The sequence below is a fragment of the Odocoileus virginianus genome, chromosome 18 (genome assembly GCF_023699985.2).
Source record: "Odocoileus virginianus isolate 20LAN1187 ecotype Illinois chromosome 18, Ovbor_1.2, whole genome shotgun sequence".
Classification (NCBI taxonomy): domain Eukaryota; kingdom Metazoa; phylum Chordata; class Mammalia; order Artiodactyla; family Cervidae; genus Odocoileus; species Odocoileus virginianus.
The window spans coordinates 15,996,146-16,014,661 of NC_069691.1; the positions used below are offsets into that span (position 1 = coordinate 15,996,146).

Below are 18,516 nucleotides of genomic sequence, written 5' to 3' on the forward strand. Positions count from 1 at the left end.
GTGCAAGAGATACAAATGGGGAGAAAGTGTGGTGTAATTCCTGCCTTCGGTTGCTCATAGTCTGGAAAGGGGCGGGCAGTTAAAGAAGAAAAATCTACAGTGTCGTTAAGTGTGGGCACAGGACTGTAGACGCAGAACAGCATTGACTAACCTGGGTGGGGCACCCAGCCTAGGACCTGACCACCCCACCTCACCCCGCTGCATTGGCGCTGGGGCCCTGCACTGCGTTCAGCTTATACCCTTACCGCCCCACCACTACTCATGGAAGCAGAGCTCTGCCTAGGACACAGCAGAGGGGGAGCCCGGGGCAGGTTAGCAGAGCTCCAGCATGAGCCCTCAGCCCTCCTCACATCTGAGCATTAACTGCAAAACACTAAGAGCATTTTGGTACCAATACCATTTTTTGAGAGCCTGAGAGAAACCTCTCACTGAAGTTCTTTAGGGGAATATTGGACATTAAGAATCAGGAGTCGGGGACTTCCCTGGTGGTCCAGTGGTTAAGAATCTGCCTGCCGATACAGAGGACATGGGTTTGATCCCAGGTCTAGGAGCTAGGATCCCACATGCTGCAGGACAGCTGAGCCTGTGCACCACAGCTGTTGAAGCCCAGGCACTCCAGAGCTCATGCTCCACAAGAGAAGCCCGTGATGAGAAGCTTGTGCGCCACAGCTGAAGAGTAGTCTTGGCTCACTGCAACTAGCAAAAGTCCATGCACAGCAGTGAAGATCCAGCACAGACAAAAATAAATTAATTAATAATTTTTTTAAAAAAAACACACAAAACAGGAATGGTAGAGTGAATGGGGTCATGGGCTTGAGTCATTGCTCAGCAAAGTGCTAGCTGTGTGACCTTGGAGAAGTCACTTAACTTTTCTGTGCCCTTATTTTCATATGTGTAAAATGAGGACAGAAATTATACCAGTACATTTTAAGATTTTTACAATAGTTAAAAGGAAAAAAAATTAAAGGTGGAAGGTCCTGCAAATAATATAAAGAACCCATATAAATCTACGTATAGTGAATACTAATCTGGCTTCAAAAAATTCTGAGGTAAAAAATTTGTAACTTAATTTTTGCATTATTGTACTTAATTTCTTTTCCAAGAGCTCATAATTTCAGGTGAAAAAAACCTAATCTCGGTCAATTCTGGTTCTCTTCCAACTCTAAAGAGTTTGTGTGGTACCACAATGCCAAGAACCCATCTTTATTGGCATCATATCTCCTTGCTGGAACCCGTGGAAACATCCTCATTCTCCAATGTTCTTCCATTACAGATCCATGCAGAGCTCTGCTCTGCCCACCTGGTCCTGCCACACAGCCTACACCGACTGGCACTTTGCCGTAAGCGTGCCACTATCCAAACCACCAAAAACCTTTTTTGTGTTCTGCTCCAACCAGGGTTCCTAGAAACCCAGATGCCATGAATTGTTTGCCTGGCCCCACCACACTGGGCTTGGGAGACACATCAGAGCCCCACACACCAACAGCTCTGGAAACATTACCCTGGCAATAAATGATTAGGCAGTGATAGGTGCCATCTACTCTAGGATTTCCAAAGTTTTAATCCAAGTTTGGGATCCCAGACAAATCCACATATTCTCAACTTCTCTGGCCTCTTTCATCTTCAGTGCATGAACTAAGGGACAGAATACCCCAGCTCTTCATCTATTCTTCCAAATCTGCAGTGCCATCCCAAGACCTAAGGTTTTGAACCTCAAAGCCAAGAATTTGGCTCTTTTGGTGCCTGTTGGGTCATTCTTCCCTGAGGCAATAAAACCAGGATACCTCCCTAGGAACACAGGAATGAAAGGCTAAAACACCAAGTAATATTTCAATGTATTATCTCCAGGGCCCATCTCTTTCTTAGGCACTATAGGATCCCTGGGATGGGAAGATCCTCTGGAGTAGGGAATGGGCACCCACTCCAGTATTCTTGCCTGGAAAACCCCATGGAAAGAGAAGCCTGGTGGGATGCAGTCCATGGGGCCGCAGAGAGTTGGACATGAATGAGTGACTGAGCACACACACACACAGGCTCAGTGTCCAGGGCCTGTGAAAGTTTTAGGGGCTGAGAAAAGTGTTTTAATCACTTTTAAATCAGTAAAAAAGAATGTAATCAAGCTTGAACGATATACATCTTTATACTAAAGCAATCATAAACTATCATTTAAAACTTTTTTTTAATGGAGGATGGGACCCATGAAGGCAAAGATAGTGTCCATGAAAGTCAGAATGCAGCCTTGATTATCCCGCCATGTATTTTAAGTTGTATTATAACTAGATTATTACCAAAAATACAGACATGTTCCTTTTCTTACCACAATCTCAGACAACAATCAAAAGCCCAGCATTAAAACATCAATCTATAACGAAACTTTGGAGGACTAAGATACTGCAATTGGCATTCCATAAAGTCTGCTGGCTGCCCACAAATGATGTGCCCAGAGCCAGCAGGTTCTGAGAAACACATAGCTGAAGACCTGCCCCTTTTTCTTAGATGCTGCCAACCCAGCAAAAATAAATATATGTGTTCAAAAATGTAAAATATAAAATATGCAAAATGTAAAATTAACAATAAAAATATACTTATTATAATACTAAATGTATACTTAGGGGATTATTTGCCACATATAGCAGTAAAAATGATTAGGGTATTATAAAGGATATGGGAGGCCTAATTATTCCCTGATTTTATCACGTCAGTTGAACATTGACTTGTGCCTCAGTTTCCCCAAGATGAACTGGGAATCATACACTAAGGACACAAATCAATTGAATGAGAGTCTCAAGGGAAAAGTGACATACAAATGCAAATGTTATTATGGGTAATAATATTATATCCATCTATAATATGCTTCATTGGGGATTTTTAAATACTTTGTCAATATCAATTAAGCTTTATAGCATCTTTGTAATACATATATATGCATAATCAAAGTATTATATACATAGACATATATATGTCTATACATATACATATACTTCATATTGCTTATTTTGCCTGCTATCTGAATTTATTTACGGTTGTCATGACTTCTCATTTATTGCAATAAAAATTCTTTACGAGAAAATAATGAATATAATGAAATAAAATTTACAATGTCTGTAGAACAGTAACTTTCAAACTTTTTGATCATAGTCCCCACCTATACCATTACAACCCACCCTGAGACATTTTAAGTTGTTGCATCTGGGTGGAGTGGTTTGCTATTGGCATTTAGTGGAAAGAGGCTAGCAATGCTCCGCTAAATATCCTATGGTGCACAGGACAGCCCCCACAGTAAAGTACTAATCTGATTCAAAGTGTCAAAAGTACCAAGGTTGAGAAAGAGCTAGAGAATGCCTGTATACCAGATTCTTAGATCAGTCAGTTCAGTCACTCAGTCATGTCCGACTCTTTGCGACCCCATGAACTGCAGCATGCCAGGTCTCCCTGTCTATCGCCAACTTCCGGAGTTTACTCAAACTCATGTCCATTTAGTTGGTGATGCCATCCAGCCATTTCATCCTCTGTCATCCCCTTCTCCTGCCTTCAATCTTTCCCAGCATCAGGGTCTTTTCCAATGAGTCAGTTCTTCGCATCAGGTGGCCAAAATATTGGAGTTTCAGCTTTAGCAATAGTCCTTCCAATGAATATTCAGGCCTGATTTTCATTAAGATGGACTGGTTAGGTCTCCTAGAAGTCCAAGGGACTCTCGAGAGTATTCTTCAACACAATTCAAAAACATCAATTCTTCAGCACACAGCCTTCAGTCCAACTCTCACATCCATACATGACTACTGGAAAATCCATAGCTTTGACTAGACAGAACTTTGTGGGCAAAGTAATATCTCTGCTTTTTAATATGCTGTCTAGGTTGGTCATAGCTTTTCTTCCAAGGAGCAAGTGTCTTTTAATTTCATGGCTGCAGTCACCATCTGCAGTGATTTTGGAGCCCCCCAAAAATAAAGTCTGTCACTGTTTCCATTGTTTCCCCATCTATTTGCCATGAGGTCATGGGACCAGATGCCATGATCTCAGTTTTCTGAATGTTGAGTTCTAAGTCAACTTTTTCACTCTCCTCTTTCACTTTCGTCAAGAGGCTCTTTAGTTCTTCTTCACTTTCTGCCATAAGGTCAGTGGTCCCCAAACCTTAGCATTTCATGGAGCAGCAAAACTTTACCCCCAAATTTGTAAGACCAACATAAAATTGCCAACACATTCTCTTAACAGGAACATTAAAAATAAAATAACTATCCATCACCTTTAATAAGAAGACTTCCAACACCAAAGATAAAATCAATCTTAAAATCCTCTAAATTGAATAAATTTAGCTATGTGAAAAACTTGCTACACTGTCTTTATAGTTTGCACATCACCTTGGATTAGTATAAAGGTCATTATTGACCAGCCCTGGTCTAGTCCACAGACTGGATCTGCAGATGTTCATTTTCTCCAGACAGGCATTTGACAGCAGGAGTTAGTTCAAGGCTAAAGCAGCTTGATACAGGTATTCTGTGTTGTTCACTGAAGGAAGAGCTGCGTTTTTGATGTCAGGTGTGCAGATACAGACTGACATTCTTGCTGGAAGGGGTGCTTCTAGGACCTCCTGACCTCCTGCCAGCAGGGCCAGAATCTTCTTTGTCAATCAGCCTTGCTTCTGCTCTGTCAAGCCCAGAGCTAAGCTGTGGCTATTTTTTTATATGAGAAATCTTTATGTAAGACATCCTTAATTACAAGAGAGGAAATTTGCTTTCTCTACCCTACTGTGGGAGAAACAGTATGAATATGAACAGAATTATAAACGAGCAAAGGGCTGACAAGACAGGATCCGAGCTGCCAAATGTATAAAAAGGAACTCGGAATGATGACCCTGATGTCAAAAATGCCACTTGGACTGATTCAGAGAGGATTAAGGTCAATTGAATCTAGTAAGGCAAAGATAGTACAAGTAGGTTCCATTGTAGAAAATACTCTACTACCAATCCTACAATTACCTGATTGCTCTAGATCCTGTATTTCCTGTCTCCTTCAGTCTAACATAGTCCCAAGTAAGATTTTGTGAAAAACACTTTCTGGATTTGTTTCTGGGGTCCTTTGGAAGCTTGGGTTTCCTACCATAAGTGCTGGATGATTTAACTTCTAATCAAATTTGCAAGCCCCACTTGACTAAACACATATAAATTCCCAACTGAGTTACAGGACTAAACAAACTCAACTCCAGAATATACTTGGGCAAGGATCTGAAGATCCTCTCAGGCTGCCCTAAGCCATAGTGGTCCAGCTCTCAGAAAAGAACAAGGTTGGGTTAGATCACAGGATTCTTCTTGCAGGAGAGGAGACCAAGTTACTCTCTAAGGGTTTTTTCTGTGGTCTCAAGATTAAGTGAGAGAAGCGCAGTGGGGGTGTGCAAAGAGATCATTATCTTTATCACTTCTCCACCTTTCACATTTTAAAATAATTGTCCATTAATGAATCTTCCTTTTCATTAGACTAAGAACATCTTAGAAGCAGGGATCATTTTTTTCCACTCATTTTTGTGATCTCAGTGCCTAAAGACTTACACTTTGTAAATGCTCATTAAATCTTAAAAGATTGATTGATTGAATTGCGTACATTCTGTTCCTGTCACCTTAATATAAATGCTGAAAGCAAAGGCTTTCAAACATGTCCATAAAAATAAAGAGCATCCCAGCTCACTCAACAAAAATGCACATAAAAAAGGAGTGATTATGCATATAGAGATGCTAGTTCTTTTCAAAAAAACTTGTCTCCAGAGGAATTATAAATCTGCATGCTGAACAGGAAAAGTCTCAGCATACATAGGCATAACACTGAATGCAAAGGGGGTGTGAACCTGAGCAATATCTGACAATGAAAATCCAACTGAATTCTGGTTTCTGGTTCCTTGACAAGAAACACATTTTCTTCATGAATTTCAAAGATGTTAAAAATGTTGACTCTAGATGGGAGAATACATTAATTTCAAATTTTAGAACTATTAATGTAGTTCACAACTACTCTGTCAGCTATTGTATTTCTGATGTAAATCTGAGCCAAATGAGAAAGATACCTTTTCTATTAGGTTTTATAATTAACTGCTATCTAGGACTTTACAAGAAAATCACCCCAGAGACTCACCTATATTTCCTGGCACATTAGAAGCATTAAAACTAGTAGGATCACAGACTACAAAGAAATACTTGACAATCCTCTTTAAAGATTTCACAGACAAATGATTTATATGCCAAGGCAGTGCTATTTGGTGATACATTTATCAAACTGACAAATGAAGACTTTTAGACATATTTGCAAGAGTCATAAAGAAAATTTTATGTCCTTGGGAGAAATGGTGACATTTCAGACTTATGAAGAGAGACTTTGTTTTTCAATGTGTCTCAGGCTCTGTGTGATTCGTGTATTTATAACTATGAAACCACAGAATTTGAAACCTAAAAACTGCACTCAAAAGAAAAATATTTGACGGAGACAGATAAGTGAGGTCATTTTCCTCACAACCTATATTGAATGACATGTAAATAAGACCCATCATTATTGTGAAATTTTTTATAAGAAATTTTAGAAACAGGAAGCCCCATGGAGAATACAGGAAGTAAACAAAAGGAATACAGCATGGGAGACTGTCTATCTTAACAGTTGAAATGTTAAATGTTATCAGTATAATTAACTGCCAAACATATTGTTGTAGCCACATGTTCTGGGAAACAAACTCACTCAGAAGGCAATGCAGATAGTGGATTGAAGTTTATTACACCAGCGGGCCCAAGGCAGAGTCTCCTTTTAGCCAAGGATCCCGACCAGTTTTTCTGAAAACCTTATATACCCTAAGTGTACGAGCTCAAAGTCACCTTCCCAAATTCTCTGAAACTAGTCTGAACAAAGGAAAAGAAAGATACAATCAAAGTTAACCCGGGATTCAAAGTAGTTAACAGTGGACAATTATCATTAGGCCTGTGGTCATACCCCAATAAGCATAATAGAATTTATTATTCTATTCAGTTACACAGATAATTAGGGTATTCTTTTAGGCAACACAGAGTCTAGGTACGAGCCCTGAGGCTCTTCCATCCAGGGGGTCTGGTTTTCCAGTTGGTATGTCGTTTCCATAGATACTGAGCACATAGCTCAAAATCCACAGTCCGGCCCAAGATGGAGTCCTGCTTTCAAGATGGAGCCTGTTCTGTTTCCTCCTTCAATACGACTTTGAAAAGGGATGGAGGAACATGGATTAACTGGAGTGACAATACAATTGATTATCCCACCTGGGACACTGTTAGAGGGAAACCAGGTACTAAGTACACTGACAGGGGTCAAAAGGATTGGGACATTTTATTAACCAATGTTTTTTGACTACTGGACCTCAATTATCTTCAGATTCAAGGATACTTCTTATGGTTCCTTTGATCTCCCCTCCAGAAACAGCTTATGTTGGTTAGCCAAAGACACTTAGGGTGGTGGAACAGTAAGACTAAAAAGAGACAGAGTCTTTAAGGTGTATTATAAATTGGTAATTACTGATATCCAAAAAACACTTTGATAGTATACTTCCATGAATGGAATGAAGACTAGTTTGGCCCCTGCAAACTAGAAACAAATGCCTGATTACCTGCATAAACTCCTATCCCTACAGTCTTAATATTATTGGCTTAGCTAATTTGAATCAATTGCTGTAGAGTAGCATAAAATGGAGCTTCCCAGATGACGCTGTTGGTAAAGATTCTGCCTGCCAATGCAGGAGACACAAGAGACACAACTCGGTATCTGGGTTGGGAAGAGCCTGTGGAGGCAGGCATGATGACCCTCTCCAGTATTCTTGCCTGGAGAATCCCTTGGACAGAGGAGACTGGTGGGCTACAGTCCATAAGGCCATAGAATCTGACATGACTGAAGTGACTGAGCATGAACATGTAACATGAAATTATTATATTATGTGAGCTTAAGGACCATTTTAATGCACACTTCTACGAATCCATGAGCAAAGTATATTGAGTCAATAATACAAGGATCTTTAGTTTCAAAGCAATTCATTCTATTCATATTGAAACAGATGAAAAAGCCTTTCTTCATAAATAGTATCTATAGCTAAAACAGTCTTTCATTATGAACATAGCTACACAAATGAACACTTTTTCCATTTCTTCCTAAAAATCATTCAAAAGCAGCAAAGAAAATGGAAAAATTAAAACTAATTTATGGTGACGTTATAATCCCTAGATTACATCATGTATAAGGGCTACTTTAAGCAGCCAAGATCCAGCTGAAGACAAGTGGAAGAAGCAGAGAATGAGCCAATAATCTCAGTAGAGAGACTGCCGAGAAGTAGAAACTCTCAGAGCACCAGCCAGACTACATTCCCATAGTTTTGCAGATAAACTCTTTCACTGAAAACAATGGAAAATGCTAGATCAATATATATATATATATATATATATATATATATATACACATGTGTATATGTGTGTGTGTATTTTAAATTCCAGCACATTGAAAGTATGTAAGAGATGATAATCCAGTGGGGAATTTAAAGGCCAGTTTTTGGATGAAAGCCTGTAACAAAAGGGATAAATAGAATTTTGAAACACCAAACCTGCCGATGCCCTTGGGACATTTGTTAATAGGCACAGGGCAATGGCTTCAGGCTGGAGGTACTAAAGTCTAGCCCTGGAGCCCACCTAGGATGGGAGTTTTACAAGGAAGTCTTCCATACGTGATAGATATTATGCCTGCCAATACAACTTCTCCTTTTTACTGGAAATACAAGCGATTAAAATTCCCAGCTCCTTTGCAGTTAGTGAGGTTCTTTTGACTAATTCTGGCTAATAAAATAAAAATGAGCAGAAATGATACATGTCATTTCTCCCGTAGAATTCTCAAATCTTTTTTTCCCTGACAAAGAAAAAGACTTTCTAGATGATGGAGCCTCAATCAGCCTTAATCCCAGAGGATCTCTGTGGAGGAATGCCGAAACTTCACCAGAAACCTAAAGAAACCTTTGTGTGAGCAGGAAATAAACCTTTATGTGTTAAACCACTGAGATTGTAGGAGCTGTTTGTTATCACTGGAATGCAGAAGTAAGAAGTCAAGAAATACCTGGAGTAACAGGCAAATTTGGACTTGGAGTACAGAATGAAGCAGGGCAAAGGCTAACAGAGTTTTGCCAATAGAACGCACTGGTCATAGCAAACACCCTCTTCCAACAACACAAGAGAAGACTACACATGGACATCACCAGATGGTCAATACTGAAATCAGATTGATTATATTCTTTGCAGCCAAAGATGGAGAAGCTCTATACAGTCAGCAGAAACAAGACCGGGAGCTGACTGTGGCTCAGATCATGAACTCCTTATTGTCAAGAAAGCAGGGAAAACCACTAGACCATTCAGGTATGACCTAAATCAAATCCCTTACGATTATACAGTGGAAGCGACAAATAGATTCAAGGGATTAGATCTGATAGAGTGCCTAAAGAACTATGGATGGAGGTTCCTGACATTGTACAGGAGGCAGGGATCAAGACCATCCCCAAGAAAAAGAAATGTAAAACGGTAAAATAGCTGTCTGAGGGGGCCTTACAAATAGCTGTGAAAAGAAGAGAAGCTAAAGGCAAAGGAGAAAAGGAAAGATATATTCATTTGAATGCAAAGCTTCAAAGAATAGCAAGGAGAGATAAGAAAGCCTTCCCTCAGTGGTCAGTGCAAAGAAATAGAGGGAAAAAATAGAATGGGAACGACTAGAGATCTCTTCCAGAAAATTAGGGATACCAAGGAAACATTTCATGCAAAGATGGGCTCAATAAAGGACAGAAATGATATGGACCTAACAGAAGCAGAAGATATGAAGAAGAGGTGGCAAGAATACACAGAAGAACTATACAAAAAAGATCTTCATGATCCAGATAACCATGAAGGTGTGGTCACTCATCTAAACCCACACATCCTGGAATTCGAAGCCAAGTGGGCCTGAGGATGCATTGCCACAAACAAAGCTAGTGGAGGTGATGGAATTCTAGTTGAACTGTTTCAAATCCTGAAAGATAATAGTGTTAAAGTGTTGCACTCAATATGCCAGAAACTTTGGAAAACTCAGCAGTGGCCACAGGACTGGGAAAGATAGTTTTCATTCCAATCCCAAAAAAAGGCAATGCCAAAGAATGTTCAAACTACCACACATTGCACTCAGTCTCACAGGCTAGCAAAGTAATGCTCAAAATTCTCAAGCCAGGCTTCAACAGTACATGAATCATGAACTTCCAGATGTTCAAGCTGGATTTAGAAAAGGCAGAGGAACCAGAGATCAAATTGCCAACATCCACTGGATCACTGAAAAAGCAAGAGAGTCCCAGAAAAGCATCTACTTCTGCTTTATTGACTATGTGAAAGCCTTTGACTGTGTGGATCACAATAAACTGTGGAAAATTCTCCAAGAGATGGGAATACCAGACCACCTGACCTGCTTCCTGAGAAATCTGTATGCAGGTCAAGAAACAACAGTTAGAACTAGATATGGAACAACAGACTGGTTCCAAATTGGGAAAAGAGTATGTCAGTGCTATATACTGTCATCCTGCTTATTTAACTTATATGCAGAATACATCATGTGACATGCTGGGCTGCATGAAGCACAAACTAGAATCAAGATTGCCAGGAGAAATATCAATAACCTCAGATACACAATGACATCACTCTTAAAGCAGAAAGTAAAAAGGAACTAAAGAGCCTCTTGATGAAAGTGAAAGAGGAGAGTGAAAATGTTGGCTTAAAGCTCAACATTCAGAAAACTAAGATCATGGCATCCAGTTCCATCACTTTATGGCAAATAGATGGGGAAACAATGAAAACAGTGACAGACTTCTATTTTGGGGGGCTCCAAAATCACTGCAGATGGTGACGGCAGCCATGACATTAAAAGACACTTGCTCCTTGGAAGAAAAGTTATGACCAACATAGACAGCATATTCAAAAGCAGAGACATTACTTTGCCTCCAAAGGTCTGTCTGGCCAAGGCTATGGTTTTTCCAGTAGTCATGTATGGATGTCAGAGTTGGACCATAAAGAAAGCTGAGTGCCAAAGAACTGATGCTTTTGAACTATGGTGTTGGAGAAGACTCTTGAGATGAACTCACGTCCATCCAAAAGGTTTGATTCAGTCAATCCTGAATATTCTTTGGAAGACTGATGCTGAAGCTGAAACTCCAATACTTTGGCCACCTGATGCAAAGAACTGACTCATTGGAGAATACCCAGATGCTGGAAAAGATTGAAGGCAGGAGAAGGGGATGACAGAGAATGAGATGGTTGGATGGCATCACCGACTCAATGGACATAAGTGAGCAAACTCCAAGAGTTGGTAATGGATAGGGAAGTCTGACGTGCTGCAGTCCATGGGGTCCCAGAGGTGGACACAACTGAGGAACTGAAATTAACTGATGTAAAAATCTACACATTTTTTCAAATACTGTAGAGGAAGCACCAATAATTCCCTCACTTTGAAAACTAAAACTAACGGGCCATCTTTATTTATCCATGTGACTCCTAGGAGCTAGGACAACCTGTTCTAGAAAACTTTCCCTGGTCCAATAGGCCTAAGTGCTCCTCTTAGATGTCTCCAGAGCACTCTGCTTACTCCCATCCTAGCAAGTATTACAGTACATAGTAATTGTCCAGCAAGACCCCTCTGAGGGTAATGTGATTTATTATAGGTCTTATTACTGTCTTGACCTCCTAGGGGCAGGGAGAATGTCTTATTCCCTGTCAAATCCAAAACCCAGTAGATGCCATTCATAAGAGATCTCTTTATTTAGAAAAAACATTGTTTGGTTTTTTTGGAGGGAGTAGGGGTTATTTGGTATTTTGCTTTTTGTTTTCAAAAACTCATCTCATGCTTCTGGGTCCTGGCTGAACAGTTCAATGTTTTCCCAAGTGTTCTAAAAATTGTGACAAGTGATTCATACATTTTAATTTCAAAATATTCTTCCTACCACTTTCTATAAAAGGAAGCTAAATCCTTTGCAATAAATAAATGAAATTATATTAGTTCTTCCATTTGATTGAACCTGGAACAATCTGATTGGGGATCTAACAACTCAACAAAGAAACATAATTTTTCTGCCAATTCATTACCTTTGTTAATGCATCAAAATTTAGTGTGATCAAAATAAAGAAAACACTTAATGTGACTAATATCAATTAAAATGTAATTGTATTTCAAAATTAAATATTATAAACAGTAATAGAAGATGTGTCTATCGAAAGCAGTAATATAAATACTCAGATTTATTCAGAAATTTTTCAAAGCACCACAAAATCTTTTGTTCACCAAATCTCTACACAAGCTTTCTATTTTCTATCTGTGACTAAGGTCAATTTTTTTTAATTATTTTTTTAAAGATTCAGGTTTTTTAAATTTATCTTTCGCTGTGCTGGGTCTTTATTACTTTATTACTGTGTGCAGGCTTACTATAGTTGTGAGGAGCAGGGGCTCCTCTTCCTTGAGGTTCTCAGGCTTCTCATTGTGGTGGTTTCTCCCGTTGTGAAGCATGGGCTTTAGGCACGTGGGCTTCAGTAGTTGCAGCTCCTGGGCTCTAGTGAACTGGCTCAGTAGTAGCGGCACACAGGATTAGTTGCTTCACAGTGTGTGTGACTTCCTGGACCAGGGATCAAACCCATGTCGCTTGCATTGGCTGGCAGATTCTTAACCACTGGACCACCAGGGAAGCCCCTAAGGCCAATTTTTGAAAACTGCATGCATGGATGCCAGTTGGGTGGGTGAGTGGGGAAGCTTAAAGTCAAAATAATAGCTAATGTAGAAAATCATCAATATATTCAGTTCTCTTCAGTCACTCAGTCATGTCCGACTCTTTGAAACCCCATGGACTGTAGCATGCCAGGCTTCCCTGTCCATTACCAACCCCCAGAGCTTGCCAAAATTTATGCCCACTGAGTTGGTGGTGCCATCCGACCATCTCATTCTCTGTCATCCCCTTCTCCTCCTGCCTTCAATCTTTTAAAGCATCAGTGTCTTTTCCAATGAGTCAGTTCTTCACATCAGGTGGCCAAAGTACTGGAGTTTCAGCTTCACCACCAGTCCTTCCAACGAATATTCAGGACTGATTTCCTTTTGGATTGACTGGTTTGATCTCCTTGCAGTCCAAGGGACTCTCAAGAGTCTTCTCCAACACCATAGTTCAAAAGCATCAATTCTTCAGTGCTCAGCTTTCTTTATGGTCCAACTCTCACATCCATACATGACTACTGGAAAAACCATAGCTTTGACTAGACGGACCTTTGTTGACAAAGTAATGTCTCTGCTTTTGAATATGCTGTCTATGTTGGTCATAACTTTTCTCCCAAGGAGCAAGCATCTTTTAATTTCATGACTGCCGTCACCATCTGCAGTGATTTTGGAGCCCCCCAAAATAGAAGTCTGTCACTGTTTTCATTGTTTCCCTATCTATTTGCCATAAAGTGATGGAACTGGATGCCATGATCTTAGTTTTCTGAATGTTGAGCTTTAAGCCAACATTTTCACTCTCCTCTTTCACTTTCATCAAGAGGCTCTTTAGTTCCTTTTTACTTTCTGCTTTAAGAGTGATGTCATTGTGTATCTGAGGTTATTGATATTTCTCCTGGCAATCTTGATTCTAGTTTGTGCTTCATGCAGCCCAGCATGTCACATGATGTATTCTGCATATAAGTTAAATAAGCAGGATGACAGTATATAGCACTGACATACTCTTTTCCCAATTTGGAACCAGTCTGTTGTTCCATATCCAGTTCTAACTGTTGTTTCTTGACCTGCATACAGATTTCTCAGGAAGCAGGTCAGGTGGTCTGGTATTCCCATCTCTTGGAGAATTTTCCACAGTTTATTGTGATCCACACAGTCAAAGGCTTTCACATAGTCAATAAAGCAGAAGTAGATGCTTTTCTGGGACTCTCTTGCTTTTTCAGTGATCCAGTGGATGTTGGCAATTTGATCTCTGGTTCCTCTGCCTTTTCTAAATCCAGCTTGAACATCTGGAAGTTCATGATTCATGTACTGTTGAAGCCTGGCTTGAGAATTTTGAGCATTACTTTGCTAGAATGTGAGATGAGTGCAATGTGCGGTAGTTTGAACATTCTTTGGCATCGCCTTTCTTAGGGACTGGAAAGAAAACTGATCTTTCCCAGTCCTGTGGCCACTGCTGAGTTTTCCAAATTTGCTGGCATATTGAGTGCAGCACTTCCACAGCATCATCTTTTAGGATTTGAAATAGCTCAACTGAAATCTCATCACCTCCATTAACATCAATCAAAAGAAAAGGACAAATAATCCATAAATTCACCATCCAGTAATAGATATCTTGTGTTGCATAGTAAATATCTTTCAGCCTCTTTCCAATGCATATGGACATATATTTTTTAACAAAAGAATTTATTATATGCTGTTTCTTTTTTTACTTAAAATGAGATTATATTTTCAAATAATAACCTTTACATTTTTCTTTGCTTAACTCTTTAAAATAATTTTTGTTCTAATAAATCAGAGGCATCCACATTTGCACTGGGAAGATCTAGGACTGTTTTGAATAGAAATGGGTTATAGTTTAAACTTGTGTTATAAATTTGGGTATTTGGAATTTAGAATTCATTCTCCACAGCAGTAGCTCTCTATAGGATATAGTATTATGTCATATAAATATCTACAAGATAGGATGGGACATAGTAGATATCTATGGGATTATTGGGCTTCCCTGGTGGCTCAGATGGTAAAGAATCTGTTTGCAATGCAGGAGACTCAGGTTTGACTCAGGTGTGTGGGTAATATCCTCTGGAGAGGAGAATGCCTACCCACTCCAGTATTCTTCTCTGGAGAAAACCAGGGACAGAGGAGCCTGGTAGGCTACAGTCCTTGGGGTCTTAAAGAGGGAGATATGACTGAGCAATTAAGCATACATAGGATCATCAGCCTAGCACTCCTTCTTTCTCCTGGGAATGTCCACTGTGCGCTATGGCTATTGGTGAACTGCCATTTTCTACCTAACCTTGACCAGTCAGATGACCCCAAACAGATACATGGCCCAGTAACGGACATCTGACCTGAAACTTTAAAATTCAGAACTTAAAATATCTTAAAACCAACTTTTTTGTTGGTTGAAGATCTAAGTTATAAATTACAGAACCATAGCAGTCATCATGTTTCCCATAGTCTTCAGTGATAAGATGAGGGTAACACAAAGAGGAGGAGACAGGAGAAGTGAAGCAAGACCTGGAGGCAGTGGCATCCCTTACATCTGTTGTTCCTGAGGTTGAGCTGCATACCTGCCCTTCTTCTTTATCTAGTGATCAACCACGCTATGAATATCATGACCTAATTCACTTTCTTCTTTCCTTCCGCTAGTGCAAGCTGAGTATTTGTCAACTGCAGTCAAAAGAAGTCTGATCAGTACACACAGAAAATAGCACTGAAGGGGTGGCTTCTCAGGCCAACTCAGAGAAGTTTATCAAACAGTGCTAGTTCCAGTGCCACTGAAAACCTCGATCCCTGAGCCTGGGTATCCTGGGATCCATAAGATTGAACCTCTCCTTATCAAAATATCACAAAGCCCCACCTTCTTCTTACCTCCTCCCTCACACCCTACACATCCTTACCTAGAAAAGGACCATCAGTAAGGGAAAGAAAGCTGGTGAAAAAGCACATGTGACTCTCTGTGAGGAAGACAGCAGCAGCACTATGACGAGCTCTGGTGACTCCTGCAGCCGAGGAGAGAGATGGTCCCACGAACAGGAGGGAGTTGGCTCAGGCAGAGGTACTTGTACACAGCAATGATCTCTTCTAACCCAAGTGTACCCACGTAAGGAAATGCCTGTCCTATAATATCTGCCTTACAGGTCAAGGGTTCATCTTGCAAGTAAAACTGTTTTATTTTGGCCATCAGGTAAATTAAGCAAAACCTCACACAAAGGTAAAGGTACAATTTTATAACCACTGGTTTTCAGAAAATGAATTTGGTTGGGATTTCACAAAGAGGGAATAGCACTGGAAGAAAAATACAGTCAGGACAAAAGGATGCAGAATGTCCTGCATCATCCTGAAAAATAGAAAATGAGATGTTTCCCTCCCCAAAACTACTACATTCAAAAGCATTTGTGGGTATGTGCGTATGTTGAGGAATAAGAATGTAGCACAAAGGTTAAAAATAACCATCGCGTAGGACCTACCATTATAGAACACAGACAAGAATGAAAGGGTGGTTAAACTAAATGAATGTGAATAGCATCATCCTTTTTATCCAACATAAACTGGCAATTAAAAAGATATTTTAAAAAGATTCATAATAAACCATGAAGAATGACTCAGACTATGAAAGAGATGAAGTATTGTGTTTAAATTCTGATCATTTAGAGAATGTTTGCTCCAAGGGAAAAAGCTGTAAAAGTGATATCAAATTTTTTTTAAGTAATTTTCCTTTATTCTTACTATGAAAATAATATACTCATTATGGAAAATCTAAAAGTGGCAAATAGGAAAAAAGAAAAGGACAAATAATCCATAAATCCACCATCCAGTAATAGATATCTTGTGTTGCATAGTAAATATCTTTCAGCCTCTTTCCAATGCATATGGACATATATTTTTAACAAAAGAATTTATTATATGCTGTTTCTTTTTTTACTTAAAATGAGATTATATTTTCAAATAATAACCTTTACATTTTTCTTTGCTTAACTCTTTAAAATAATCTTTGTTCTAATAAATCAGAGGCATCCACATTTGCACTGGGAAGATCTAGGACTGTTTTGAATATAAAGAAAAATAAAGTGTTAGTGATTAACTTCTGAATAACAATAAACCCCTTTAGTCCTGCTGCTGCTGCTGTTTACTCGCTAAATTGTGTCCAACTCTTTGTGACTCCATGGACTGTAGCCCGCCAGGCTCCTCTGTACATGGGATTTCCCAGGCAAGAATACTGGAGTGGGTTGCCATTTCCTTCTCCAGGGGACTTTTCCAACCCAGGACTCGAACCTTCATCTCCTGTTTGGCAGGCAGATTCTTTACCACCGAGCCACCTGGGAAGCCCTCTTTAGTCCTGAGTCAGATGCTTTTATTGCAAGTCAAGAGCTGTTAAGAAATAAAAGGGCTACACTTCTTAAACTTTGAGAGTCAGTGGGCCAGCTACAGGACCACTATGTTCGGGGATGAGGTACCCCTACCGCAGTGGCTACCACCAGCCTAAGTCAGGGGACAGGGGAGGATGAGCTTGACATGGGGATCTATAGTGCTAAGAAGAGCCAAAATGGAAATGAGTCTGTAAGCAGATCCCTCAGGTCTTCAATGAACCAAGTGGATTAGTCCAAAATTCACCAGTAGCAAGCACAGAAGTTGGATAAAGGATGAGGTGAGCAAGAACAAAGACCCACATGTAGATCTGGGAGACTCACTCCCCCACCACCAAAATACCATATAACTTCAGTGCCTCATGCACACACAGATAACACAAGGAAGAGGAGAGGGTAGAGGAGGTAGGACTCAGAAGGGTGGGCGCTGTTATGAAAGAGACTATCTTAATCTAAAACAAACTGTTTAAACTCAGAGATAGAAAAACCCTTTAATTGGCATGTTTGAATTTTTCTCTAGTAACCAACAGCTGAAAAACCTTTAGGATCAGTTTTAGAAAACAAATTTTATATATGTATCTGACTTACATGAAAGTTTCTAATTTTGCTACTGACTAGATAGTAAATATATTTCCACATCATTGATCTACTATCACACCATCTTAAATAATCACACAGTATTATAACTTGAAATGCTTTTTAAAGCACAAGTTAAGACACAACTACTGAGCTTGTACGCTCTAGAATCTATGCCCTACAAGAAGGGAAGCCCATGTATTGCAACTAGACATTCCCTTGCACCACCACAAGAGAAGGCCCGCACCCTGCAATGAAGACACAGCGCAGCCAAATTTTTTAAAGTATAAGTTAAGAAATTAGAATGCCTCTTTAAACTGTGACTATCATTTGTCCCTATACTAATTAAAGATTTTCTAAGTACCTGTTATTCATGTAACTGTCATTACCAGTACATTTCTGGTAATTCATGTACTACATCCAGGAAGAGTACATGTTTAGCTCCCATTTTTAAGTTCTTTACCATCCTAATCAAAGCCTAATGCTTTATAATCCTCTAATCTTACCTCTACAGAGGTGACCAAACATGCTTCAATGTCATCCTGCTGTATTAGGATCAGGGCTGTGCATGTGCAGAAACACAGATGGACTTAGAGATTTATTATGCCAAACCAATTAAGTCAGGAAGACAAAGATAAAAACCACATAATATCACTTACATATGGAATCAAAAATAGGACACAAATGAACATTTCTATGCAACAGACTCACAGAGTACAGACTTGTTGTCAAGGCGGAGGGTGCTGTGGGGAAGGAAGGATTGGGAATTTGGGATTAGCCAGATGCAAACCATTATATACAAGATAGACAACCAACAAGATCCTACTGTATAGCACAGGGA

General features: G+C 39.6%; 1 protein-coding gene across 8 annotated transcripts in view; it reads right to left on the reverse strand.

Annotated features, from left to right (window-relative positions):
* CFAP95 (cilia and flagella associated protein 95) overlaps nt 1-18,516 on the reverse strand; it is a 120,182-nt gene that overhangs the window by 65,089 nt on the left and 36,577 nt on the right. The window lies entirely within an intron of this gene.